This window comes from Pinus tabuliformis, chromosome 6 (genome assembly GCF_031772625.1).
Source record: "Pinus tabuliformis cultivar Carrire ecotype Pingquan chromosome 6, CPIR1, whole genome shotgun sequence".
NCBI lineage: Eukaryota > Viridiplantae > Streptophyta > Pinopsida > Pinales > Pinaceae > Pinus > Pinus tabuliformis.
In genome coordinates this window covers 624,037,563-624,051,411 of record NC_142292.1, presented here as the reverse complement: position 1 = coordinate 624,051,411, position 13,849 = coordinate 624,037,563, and positions in this window count along the sequence as shown.

The following is a 13,849-nucleotide window of genomic DNA, read 5'->3' as shown; positions in this document are numbered from 1 at the left end:
CTTTCTTCAGGCCTTGCAGCAAGCCTTCATACTCTGCCATGTTGTTGGTGCACGTGAACTCCAACTGGCTGGCCATCAGATGTTGGTTCCCTAGTGGATCAATGGGAACGCTCCCAGCACCTGCACCTTCAAGGCAGTTAGAGCCGTCAAAATAGAGTGTCCAAAATACAGAGTCTAATGTTACATCAATTGCATTGCTTCCTACCAAACTAGTTCTATTATCTACTATATTACAAGGTGGTTCATCAGTTGGATTATAGGGGAGAACTTCCAAATGTGTGTTTATTGTAGTTTCTTCAGTTGTTTCTGCATGGAATTCTCCAAAACAAGTTTCTGTGGCATAAACATTGAAACTATAATTCCCAAGGATAGAGTTGGTAAACATTACAGGTTCGTTGGGACCATTTAGCTCTGTCACTACATACTTCATGTATCTTTCACGATCAACTCTCAGCATATCACCCTTCCCCTTCTATGGCAGCAAGAGATGGGACCAATCAGTTGAGAACTATCCATTCAGTTTTGCTGACCAATCCCTACTAAGCAGCATTCCATAAGCCTCGGGTATATCAACTACCATTATATCAATGACTTGAGTGTATTGTGGTTTAGCAGTCATCCGGATCAATACATCTTTCAATTCCCCAATTACTTTCACATTTGTCCTGTCTAATTGCATGATTCGAGTTCCAGTTTTCTCAGGTATCGCATGAAGTCTTTTAGCAACAACGTAATGCATCACAGTGGATGAGGCACCTGATTCTACCAAGCAGTTGTGTATGTTCATGTTGAAGATTTCAAACGTGATAAGGAAAGGGGGAGTCATGGATTTTGATTTCCTTCCTATCATGGTTGCACTGACATATTGGGGTTTTCGATTCATTTTTGATAGGGTGGCGTCCATGGTTGTTGGCTTTTGGGTTGTGCTAGGAGTACTAACAGTTCTGAAGACTGACTTCTGGGTTTGGCTGCTCGGGATGGTGGGAGTTTTACAGTTCCGCTCATTCATAGATTTCAAGAGCAAATCTCTTTGCTGTGTTAATTCCAGCAGTTCAAAGTATGTGATATTAGCCCTAGATTTCTTAAGATCATCCACAATATTGTAATCAATGTTATAAATAGGATAGGGGAGAGTAAACATATCGGTTTTTCCATTCTTAAGTGGGAGTTTACCATCTTGAGTAGCCTTCGTTGTAGTGGGAGATGTAATTTCTTTCTCTGGATGGTTTGCAACAGGGGTATGCTTGGACTGACCACTAGGTCTACTCTTCTCAACAGGGACTTTGGGAGTAGGTTCCTTTGCAGGGCGGACATCTTTCTTGGTCTAATCTATAGGCTTCATCACACCTGCAGGTAGCCCCTTGCTTCGTGTGTGGATTTCTGCCATACTGTCTCCTTGGTCATCATCGTTCTCATTTGTATAGAAATCCCACAGTACGTTGATTTGAGATTCTTCTTCCAAGGGCTCTTCTACTTGGTATTCTTCCTTGTCTTCTTGTTCTGGCTCTAGACCCACTATAGGTTCTTCTTGGTTAAGGAGCGATCCGATAAGAGCCAACTCTTCTGTATTTAAATTCCCTTCATTGGGTGGAGCAGGCAGTGCAAGTGGACCATGACCATCTTCTGCCTTCTTATGATAGAAAGGTTTGAAAGGTTTTCTATTGTTATACTCTCCTCCACTCCTGCTTGCACTCTCTCCAGAGTTTCTTTTCATATCGATGACTGTATTCGTCAACTTCTTAATGATGCGATGCAAACATTCTACATATGTGGTATCATTTTCTTTGGTTTCAGCCCATTTGTTATCACTCCCATTATTCTTATTGGATGCTTGAGAGGCTTTCTTTTCTCCGGTTGTATGGTGGCATGCTATGATACTGAGCATTTCATTCTCGATTTTACTGCTTTATCGATAGCACCTTGTAAGGTTTTTGCATTACTCCTTTTGAACCACATCGTAGTAGGGACATGGAGAGCAGTGATGTAGAATTCCATGAGCACCTCCTCAGTAGGTCTAGCGATGGCTGGGATTCTGTTGAACAAGGTGTTGAACCGGATGTTAAAATCCTTAACCTTTTCTTTAGTTTCCATCTTCAAGTGGGATAGTTCTAGAACTAAGGCTGCAAGGGTTTTTTCATCACCATATTTGTCCAAAAAGGCTTGTTGAAAGGTAGCCCATGAGGTGATCGATCCGGTTCTTAAGATGAAGTACCATGTGGAAGCTGCACCAATCAAGATAAAAGGGAATAGGTGACATACTATATCTTCATCAGCTACCCCCAACATGCACACGACCAGGAAGAAAGAGTAAATATGGTTCTCAACGGTGTCTCCCTTCCCAGGGTCGAATTTAGGCAGTACTCTTTCTGCATTCTTGGGTAAGGGATGCTGCTGCCCAGGTATCGCTATGACATCCTGAGCGAGCTAGGGAGGATGTGCTCCCAGAGGAGGTGGGAGTTGGTTTCCACCCGGTTGAGGAATATTAGCCATATCGAGGATATGGATGTTCTAGTTGAGGGTTCCTTCATTAGGATTTTCCAAATCAGGCCAGGGATTGCCTTCAGAAGGGGAACCCTCGGGAATTTCTTCCCAAGGAGAATCGATACTCTGCAAAGAATCAAGAACAATATCTTCAAGAGAAGGGGCTACAGATGTCTCTTTGTTTATGTGATAGACCCTTGGCTTTCTTTTTGCTATCGGAGGTAAAGACTGAAAGATAGGGAGCTGTGATAGGGAATGAGCGTAAGCCCGAGTAAGTCTTCTGATAGGTTTTTCCTAAGTGACATGATACTCCCACAATGTCTCTTCTTCGAAATGGGGCTTTTCCGAATGAGAGGAAGGGTCTTTTCGACCTTCACAATCCATGCATTAATATTTTTGAATCCATGCGTGGCACTTATATATGAAGTCTTGAAACGTTGTGGATGGAGGTTCAAGCCCTCCTTCTAGCACCAATTTGTTGACATGGTGACTTTCCGCTATACCAACAAGGGGAACTAACCCGATGACAGGCCCCAAATAGGCCTGCTTTCGTTTGGAATAGCTAGTTCCAATGGGTTTAAGGGACCTCGTGAACTGCAATAGGTGTTGAAAGATTGCTTTTGGGAAGAAGACTTCAATTAAATCAATAGAATAAAATAGCCAACCATTATGTTTTAAACTCTATCTACACTACTTCTAACTACTTTAATATAGTCCTACCTATCCTAATCTATCTTGCAGGAGCAAAACAAAGGAGGTTAAACATCATATATAAATCCCGAGTTTAAATGAATCAATTACTAGTCCACATGAGAACAAGGTTGTATTAAATCCTAATCGCAATGCATTTACTTATATAGGAATATACATTCCTTTTCATACAAATGACATCTGCAACTGATGTTTAACAAAGTCTAGAATCAACAACCTTTCATGAATTATCAATGCTTTTGAATTACATTCAAATAACCACGAACAACCATGAACTGCTAGTTATCAATATGCATGAAACAAATCACATTTTTTCTTATACGAGCAACAACACACTGGTTCCACATATATCAGAGAAAAGGAAAATTAAATCTGAAACACAGGCTCCTTCTTGAACCAAACAATTCTCTTTATTCATAATAAATCAAAGTTGTTTTTCTCGAAACAAAAATCCCCTCTCTCCTATCTGGTAGTAATATTTATGCCTCAGGCCCCTGACCCTTCGTATTCCCCTGTTCTTTTTAATATACTGATCCGAATAAATAGATGCAGAGCCCTTGGTATCATTTCTGACATGTAGAAGTCGTTTCCTGTCACTGGAGCGCTTCGTTTCCTGGTGAAATGAGTAGATGTTGATTAGAGGATGATGACTGTGTGTCATCTCTTCATGATGAGATCTAGGGCAGTTTCACTTTAGGAATACACAGGCAACGCGTGGAACTCAACCGAAAACGCCTAAGGCTACTTCTTTGAATGGAACACATCCGCTCATGCATCTTTCATCTAGAGCCATACTTGATGCCATATGCACCTGTCCTTTGACATTGCTTGCCTCCTCTCGGTCTTTACCTGCAAAGACAACCGACATCAGTCATACTCATATAAATATGATAAAATGCCTAAAAACACCAATCTTTCCTTTATGGAGCGTTTTTAATCATCAGAGGGAATAAATGTGAAAGAATTGGCTCCCCTTTTTTATTCACGCATTAATAAAGTCTCGCAAGCTAAAACTTGGTTTACATTGAAAATCACCGAAAAACATAGAAACGGGTGGTATTTCGGAAGGGGTCATAAGTGGTAACTGATATTGCAAAGACGACCTGATTCCATTCTTCAAACGACACGTAGCATCTAGGAGGAAAGAGAATACCGCTTTTCGGGCGGGTATCTCTCGAGCAACTTGGTCACTCGAAATCTGTGTGGACCTTTGGATCCACAAAGGGCAGATCAATGGTGGGGGAGCTTAACACAGGAAAACACAGAAAACCCCATGGCCGGGTCGTATAACATACTTCAAAATTTATGTACCGGAGCCTATAATCCTTGCCGGGTTTGCAATATAACACATTCCTTTGAAAATTGGGTCCGGTGTGTTTTAATGAAAATACAAAGGAATACATGGGGAAACCTGTGGCCGCTCCATACAACAAACTTGAAATTTATGCATCCGAATTTATAATTATCGGTGGGTATGGAATATCGCGGCGTGCCTTATATAAAGCTCTTGGGTTCTGCCGATTGCGATATGCAATTGGGACTCCAGACCCGATAATATATATATCGCGGTTAATAATCCTAGCGCATCTGCAATGTAAGGCTTCCCTTTGAAAAACCCAAACTTCAATGTTTTTCCAAAAAACACAAGAATATATGGAAAAGCCCACGTCCGACCGTACAACGGACTTCAAAATTTATAGGTCTCGATTTATAATTATCGGCAAGTCCGGGGTATAACGATGCGCCTTATATAAAGGCCTCAGAACCCGCTGATTGTGATATGCGATATGGCTTCTGGACCTGATAATGTATACATTGTGGTTAATAAAGCCATCGGGTTTGGAAGAGAGCAATGCGCAATGTTAATTGCGATAGGCCAAAAATGGGTGATTTATGCATATTTTCGAGTAGTTCCATTATAAAGAGTTATAATGGAGATGAAGGTGCGATGGAAGGTTTTTGAAGGTTGAAAGGGTTCCAATGGAGTGAATGAATGGAGGGTTAGGCTGGGTGATGAATGGACAGTGTAGCAAGGATTAAAAAGGGGGTCTTGACCATTAAGAACTGAAAATTTGGCTTGGCAACGAGTTAAAGTCTCTGGGACTAAACAGATCATTTGAAGAGGTAGAAGGCCAACTTTTAGGGGACCCATACAAAATTGCTTCCAAGGCACATTTTGATAGGGTGGTGGTTGTGGCCACAACACCTCACAAGCCAGTAGTGTCAGTGCCTTGACAAAAATCCTAAGTGGAGACTCCGACAGGCCCCTCTTGGGCATCATTTTCCCCCACATACACATCTAGACCTCATTGATCGACCTAGAAGGGTGTTGTTTAAATGTAGGCCTCGTCTCTGGAAACCTCTCAACAAATAAACAAAAAATCTCTAAAGCAAAAGGGAAGGTCTCCCTCCCATATCTCAACGCATGACATCTATCTAAAGCCATATAAAACTGCCTCAAAAAAATGACAGACCATCTAATATAATGTGGTTCCTGAATAAAAGAATTGACATAATACAAAAGAGGGAAACTAATGTGTTTCCCATCACTACTAAAGTGTGCAATGGTGGTGACTAATAATGAGAGGCACCTAACCTCCTGTGTAGCAAAAGAAGAAATTCGTAGTTGTCCACCATGTACTTGAAAATCTATTAGACATATTGCATGAGGCCCGACATATCTCTGAGTGTAGGCAAGCTGACTCTCAGCTGCAACCCCATGGGGGACATCAGGGAACTAGGTAAAATCCTCCCCTCTCCTGGATAGGCCAGTGATAAAGTATATTTCCTCCTCAGATGACCTATACCACGCCCCAAGACCAACATTTAAACCATGCTCCTGGGCACTCCATCAACGGATCAAATGCACGAATAAGACATAATACACCTTCAGGGATGTAGCCTCCTCATAGTACTTTAGGATGCCTACATTTCTTAAGAGCGCTCAGGTGGCTGTAGTAAAAGGGCAATGTTATAAATCTATCTCCCTTTGTTTGGCCTCCCATGGTCGAACCATATTGTATGGGTCTGCTATTTTATCCTACTCCTGATGTTTATCCCTCTACTGACATCTCTACTACATGATTGACATATAAAATACATCAACCTCATACATAAAATAATTTTTTTTATTAAATGAAAAATGTATTTATAAATATGGAAACATAAATTTGGAATTAAAAAAAATTCATCAGTGCGCCAAAACATAATCATGCACCGGCTCCGGTGTGCTATCAAACCCAACCACATCGGCATTGGTGTACATGTACATATTACACGCCATTGTTGGTTCAAAAATTTAAAGTTTGATCACTATGTGTCACACTTATGCACAAGTGAGCATGTATAACTTTTTCGCACCAGGAAAAAACTTTTAGGTTATCGAACACACTGAGCTATAGCTATATTTTCAAATATTATTTTTGTGGTGCGTTTGGTAAATATAAATGCAGCGAGCATAATACATCGTCATAAAATTTATAAATTTCCCAGTGCGTTTTCATTTACGAAACAGATTGCAACAATAGAGGTGTGTTATGTTCAGGCATCAAACTGTGGTGGACCCTATAAATTTACAGGGTGCATCACTATCGGTGTGAGCCGAACATATCGAGTGGACTGCGTAGGGAATTTTTTTTCAAAAGCAATGGAAATTTTAATCTAATTTTCAAATTCTAATCCACTAAAAAATTAAATTAGAGAGAAACATAGACTTTACTTGGACATTTGCTCATCGAGGAAGCATTGTTGACATGTAATGGAGAAAAACAAATTTTACCATGATTTGAAAAAATTGGAAAGTCAGGAAGTGAGCATGGAAGTATGGTGAGTAATAGAAGCACCGACGTCAAGGTGCTTGCATGAGGAAAGAGTGGCACTAATGCTTCAGAGCCCTCCAATAATGTAGATGTAAAAAATTAAATTTATGGCTGGGAGGTTTTTTTATTTAACCCTCCTTCGGTGCATTACTATAACCACACCTGTGGGGAAGATATCCAAGAACACCATGTTTTTTAAAATTAAAAAATCTATAGCGATGCTTTTGTTAAGATGCTCCAGGCCATTCTAATACAAATAATGCACCAGTGCTTTGTTTGACTATAGCACCGCTCTTTAAAAAAAAAAAAAAAAAACCACTTAACAGTGCTCTTTAGAAGACGCCCTGGGGCATTTTAGTATATTCACTGCACCAATGCACCTTTGGAAAATAGCACTGCATTTTTTTGAAATTTAAAAACTATAATGGTGCTCCTTCTTGGTATGCACTGAGGCGTTTTACTACATGAAGGGCATCAGTGTTGTGGGTGTATATAACACCAACAATTTTTAAAAGTTAACCTTTTTCCATTGTTATCGATTATTCAAGCACCAATGTGTTGTGTTATTTAGCGCACCATATTTTGTTTTATTTTATAAAAATAATTGTGCACCATGTTCTATGTGGCACCAATTCTTGTATGGATAGTAAAGCACCGGTGCGTTTGTAGATTGTAGATGCACCATCCAAAAACATCTACTAAAACATTCACCCACCCGCCTCCGCTAGTGACCTCTTCTATAGACAGATTTTTGGGCTATTTTTATAGGGGCTTATGAAAAAACCTCCTCTAGAAGGTCTTTTCCTTGTAGTGTATTTGATTTTAAAGTGATTTATGGATTTTATTATGCACATATTATATATGAAGCCTAATGTGATCCCTGAGGGCTAAGTGAAAAAAACCAAATCAGCAAGACAAGATTGATGTTCCTCATTCATTTCTCTAGACAAACATGAGGTTTTTAAGGCACTTTGTCCCTTCACCTTCTCTAGTAGATTGGAGTAATCCTACTAAACAAGTTATATGATTTTAAGGTATTTTAGGAAGACTTAGTTAACATTCATTTTCAAGTATAAAATGAAGTCTCCTCTAGTGGGGGATCATTCATCAATTTGTAAATTTAACTTTGGAAGTAATACATAATTTTGGTTCAAGTTTCTTACTGTAGTGCCTTTATCTTGAGGGATTCACCCCCTTGCTTTTTTCATGGTTTGGGCCTACTTTGGAGCTATAATGGAGGTTGAATCATCTCTATCTATGGGTTGGATGGTTGTTATTTTATTCTCTTTCAAGATTTAATGTGGTTTTATTTCTACAATTCTTGTACTTTCATTGCTAGCATGCATTTACTTTCATGTATTTCCTTTATTATTTTTTCTTTATGATTTGTCACTAGAATAGTTCACTATAATTTGTAATTTCTTGCTATTAGAATAGTTTAATTTCTACAATTTACATTTTGTTCATTTCCTTTGTGCAAATTTACTTTATTGTAACTTTCCTTTCTTGTTATTTGGTCAAAGCATGGAGCTAGGTTACACTTTTTGGCAAGGGAGGGCGCGTTTAGGTGAAAAAAAGATGTCTCGATCAAGCGTTTTAAGCACTCAATCAAGCCATTTTTCAGCACTCGATCAAGTCCTCGAGTGCTAAAAAAATAGCTCAATCAAGCATTTACAACAAACACTCAATCAATCTCTAACGCTAGATCGATCTTTAGGGCTTGATCAACTTTTAGTGTTCGATCAAGCTCTTATTTCCTATTAAAACTCGCAGATGCCATTTGCACACATCCTTTGCACATATTGCAGGATAAAAATGAGCTTTACTGAGATATTGGAGCTCGATCAAGCGATTGGACCATGGAGCAACCCAACCAACATTGCTAACAACCCCGCCAATGTCTTAAAGGCTCAAGCTAAGTAGGTTTCCTATCCTTTTTGTCTTTTTCATTTACTTTTTCTTTCAAAATTAAATAAATTAATTTGGAAAAAAAACTTACCATACAAAAACCATGAAAACCACAAAAAACCACCAAAAAAACCCTTCAAAACAATTAAAAGCAACTTAGAAAACCACCAAAACAACCCTAGAAAACCATAAAACAACTTAGCAAACCACAAAACCACCAAGAAAACGCTTTGAAACCACCAAAAGAACTATAATTTAGGTTTTAAATTTTTTCTTACTTGCAATTTGGTATCATGTTTATTATGAATATTTTCTGATTTTTGAATGGTAAAAACATTATTTTCTAATTATTTTAGGTTTTAAATTTTTTCTTTACGAATTTAGTGAAATAAATTTTCATTTTTTTTTTGTTATTTTAAATGCATTTTAAATTTCAAACAAATTTGACCAAAAATATACCCCAAAAAACTGTGAAACCGGAAACGACCGAACTATAACCAATAAATTAATAAATTAGGAGCTTGAAATTGACATGATGAATATGGTTGCTCATGGTAAACCTCTATTTATCAAATTAGAATTTTTACTTTATTTTATTATTTTAAATTTAACTTAATTATTTAAAATATTTTTTTAATAATAAATATAGTATGATGATTTTTGAAAAATTAATTACTTAAATAAAATATTTTTTTTTTATGCAACAAGCTTGCAAAATAGAAGAAACAATGGATCAACGACTTCAAAATGAGCCTCTTCGAGGGGGAAACCTCCTTTACATTACACAAATGAACAATTCTTGGGTGATACAAATGACAGGACCTCCTTTCTATAGATAGGGGTATAAGGGGTCCAAATACATTCAGAGCCTACATAACAATAATATTGGAGGGGCACAACAATAGCAATAGTGGGCTTTTATGGGGAACAATAATATAATAAGGGGGTTGTACTAATAACAATAAGGGGTTACACTAGTAGTATAGGGACCTAACATGTTCCTCTCCTTCAAAAATTGTTGCCCTCAACGCTTGAGTAGTTATGGATGCTTCTTTATAAAATTCTCATCCTCCCATGTGGAATCTTCAGCGGGTAAGTTCTTCCACTTGATGAGATACTCTGAAATTGATCGATTTCGTAGCTATCAATTTCTTGTTTCTGTGACTGCTTCAGGTTCCAATATGTTTTTTCCTTCCTCGTCAAGTTTTGGCAATGTTGTTTGAACTGGGATATTCTCACCTATAACCTTCTTTAAGCATGAAACATGGAAAACTGGGTGCACTCGGGAAGATGCAGGAAGCTCCAATTTGTATGCCATAGTACCGATCTTTTGTAACACCTTGTACGAACCATAATACTTTGGTTATAATTTATTATCCTTCTTAGCTTGCTTGAGGGACATTTGTTTGTGTGGTTGTAGTCGTAGAAATACCCAGTCACCTACATCAAAACTTCTTTTGCTGCGATGTTGATCTGCTTGTTGTTTCATTCTATTTTGCACCAATGTGAGGTTATCCTTTAAGAGTTTGAGAACTTGTTGTTGATGCTCGATGTGATTTTCCACTGCTTGAACCTTAGAATTTGCTTTTAAAGATGATGTGATGGACAGTGGATGATATTAGCCAGAGGCAACTACTTGACCCATTGTGACTGTTTATCTTATACAAATCAACGAAGAATCCTTCCAAACATTTTTTTCACTATCTCAATTTTCCGATTAGATTGAGGATGATAGGATGAGCTATGAGCTAACTGAGTACCCAGACAAGAAAATAATTCTGTCCAAAAATTTCCATTGAAAATGTGATCTCTGTCGATTACAATAATCTTTGTGTTACCATGTAGCTTTTGAATTGTTTTCATAAATGCAGTAGTAACTATATTGGTTTTAAATGGATGAGATAATGCACCAAAGTGTGCATACTTGGTAATTCTATCAACTACCACCATGATGACACGAGGCTTCTAGACTGACTAAGATGTCAGTGTTTGGGTAAAGTCAGTTACTTACTTCTTGGTAACTGAGTTGCAGTGCAACAGTTAGCAGTGGTAGTGCTATGGGCAGCATGATGCAACATGTTGAGAGGGAGTTACAATACATATGTGGCAGTGGCAATGACAATGTCATGGGAAACAATACAAGAAGCAACACTGCAATGGATGTGAGGCAGCAGGCCTAGCATCAACACAGGTACCGATGCGGAGGATCAATGTGATGTTTCTATGGTGAAGCATTACTAGAGCACATTCCTCACTAAAACAGAGTGTTTATTTTTGGTAGCATCAAATGTGCCCTAGCCATAAAAATTGGTGGAGAGGCCAAGACCCAGAAATTGTTTGGGAAATTTCACCTAGATGGAGAGATATTAAAATAATTAATATTTGTAATGGGATTCCTAAGTCTAAACTTAGGAAAATTAAAATTTTAATGTGTATTAATATGATATGGATGATAATTTTCTAAATAACGAGGATCAAGCTAGATCTAATCTTAGTCGTTGATCAATAGGAAAAGTATAAGAGGAGGCTTTAGGGTCAGTTGGAGATACACCAAGACACTGAGAGAGATCAGTCAGTTCGATTTTCTGGGGCGAGGTTTGCTGAGGAAATCGAACAAGTGATTAGTTGCAGTGAGGGGTAGTTCGGTAGGAGGCCGAAGAATACATATCAAAGAGGTAGCAAAGATTCGGAGACGCAGCACAGAGCCTAGGAGGGCTGATGCAAAGGCTAAGGAGGTCAGCGCATAAGACACAGAAGTTGTAGAGGCAGACGCAGAGCACGTAGAGGCTGACGCAGATAGCTCAGAGGCTGTAGAGGTTGACGCTGGGCTGAAGATGTTGCGCTGAGGAGGTTCTGTGGGGCAGACTGAGAGAAGATTAGCCAAGAGAGGGTGACGCAATTACAGAGAAGGTGACATAGTTCCAGAGGAGTGCTTGGAGCAGCTTTCGCTGTCTAGCACAAGGAATAGTCAGAGTCATTGTGGGGTTGTTCATCTGGCTGTTGATTTGCCGTAATATCTGTCAAAGGAGAGAGGTTCTAATGCCAAGGAAATTCTCTGAAGGGTGAGTCATTTCTGGCACCCTAGTTGTATTCAGAATATGCTTAATAATAAAACCCTCTATATGCTGCACCGGTTTTCCTGAATTGGGTTTTACCGGGGATGATTGTCCAAAAATAACGATGTCCCTTGTGTTGTCTCAGTTTATTTCAGTTGTTGATCTGTATATTTTTGAAGGTTGCATTTGTGTTTACTTCAATATTTATGTTATTAAATAACTTGTTAATTTAAAGAACAAGTAGGATATAGTAAACCAGACGGTGCAGTAGGGGTTTATGATGTATTAGATTCAGAAATTTTCACATCAAGGGCATTGTCTCCTATGTTATCCATGTCATAGAGTGGGGTGTTGGGCTTTTGAGGGTGAGTTTAAAGGACACATTTCCTTACATGTACTAGAAATAACTTTTCATTGTAGTTGAGGATATGTAGACGGGGTAGTTGGTTTATTGTGGTAAGAAGGCCAATCTTTGATACTATGATATCCAAGAAAGGAGTAGGAGACCTGTTTGTTGTTATCTCTTTGTTCCCATTCTTGTTTTTAGATTTGGCAGATGGCTAGGAGAATTGTTTTCTAATATGTCTTTGTAGTAATTTCCATTTTGAGACTTGAAATTGCAAGAGAACGTTCATTCAGATTGATAGCACAATATAACAAATAAAAACATTTTGAATAAACATAATTCAGTGCTTAAGGAAAGAGAGTAGAGTATAGCAAATTTTTGCATTGGAAATTTCTCAAAATATTTCGACTAAATAGAATTCAATGTTTATAAAACTATTTAGTTGACAAGAATCGAAAGTCATGTATAGCAAGGCACAAAAAAAATTATGGACATTACTTCAAAAGATTTAAGTATTTTTGTGCCTAAACATAATAATGTTCGTTATTCCTTCGGCATCATCATTTAAGATCTATAATAACCTAGTGTATTATTTTTTTCACTTTTATCATCCATGAATGAGGAAAAAATAATACAAAGTTCTTATTGATGTTTAAATAAATAGAAAATTGCAGCATTTTGTTATATGACTGAAAAGTAAAATTGAGAGGAAGGCAATGATACCTGAGGAGAGAAGAGGAAGTTGCTAGTTGGAACTTTGGGTTGTTCTATTGTGTTTGTTGTTGCTCTTAGCATCCAAGATCTCATTGTCACCATTGAGAGTGAAAAGACCATGTATTTGTAAATTCCGTAGCATATAAATTGTTGCTATTTTTTCTGTAGATATTCTTGGTAAGACATAGTAGCTAATTCAGGTAGTAGTTTATTTAGAACTAACATGTTTTTGAGACAATATCACAAGATGTTGTTATTAGGAGTTCTTATAGTGCTATTGATAAAATTTTGAAAAAGAAAAGAGGTTTTCTATTTAAACTTAACATAAAATATTGATAGATATACTATAATTATAGAGGAAGACATTTTCCAACTTCATACTACACAAACAAGTTCAAATGGTGTTAAGTGTGCATTTGCAATGAGAAGTATTCCTTGCACATGTTACAAAAGAAAACTAGTCAACATATTTGTAGGAAGAAAAAAGTAACTTTAGTATGAAATATAACTTGGTTACTGAGTATGTATGTACCTGGATCCATTTGTAAATTATTTTTTTGAGGTATTGTTCTATCTCAATATTCAAATGCGTAATGAAAGTGACCTATGTTGTACGAAACATTTTTTCCTTGGCATATTTTCTTTTTGTTATGATTTTGAAGAGCATGGTTGGCATATCTCCAGTTTGCAAGCACTGTTCTATTTCATTGTGATTAGATGTAAAGTTTTCAAATAGTTGTAGTCGTAGTATAAAGCGCACCCACAAAAAAGAAAAAAGATAAAAATATAAAAAGATCAAAAATATGTAATTGTTC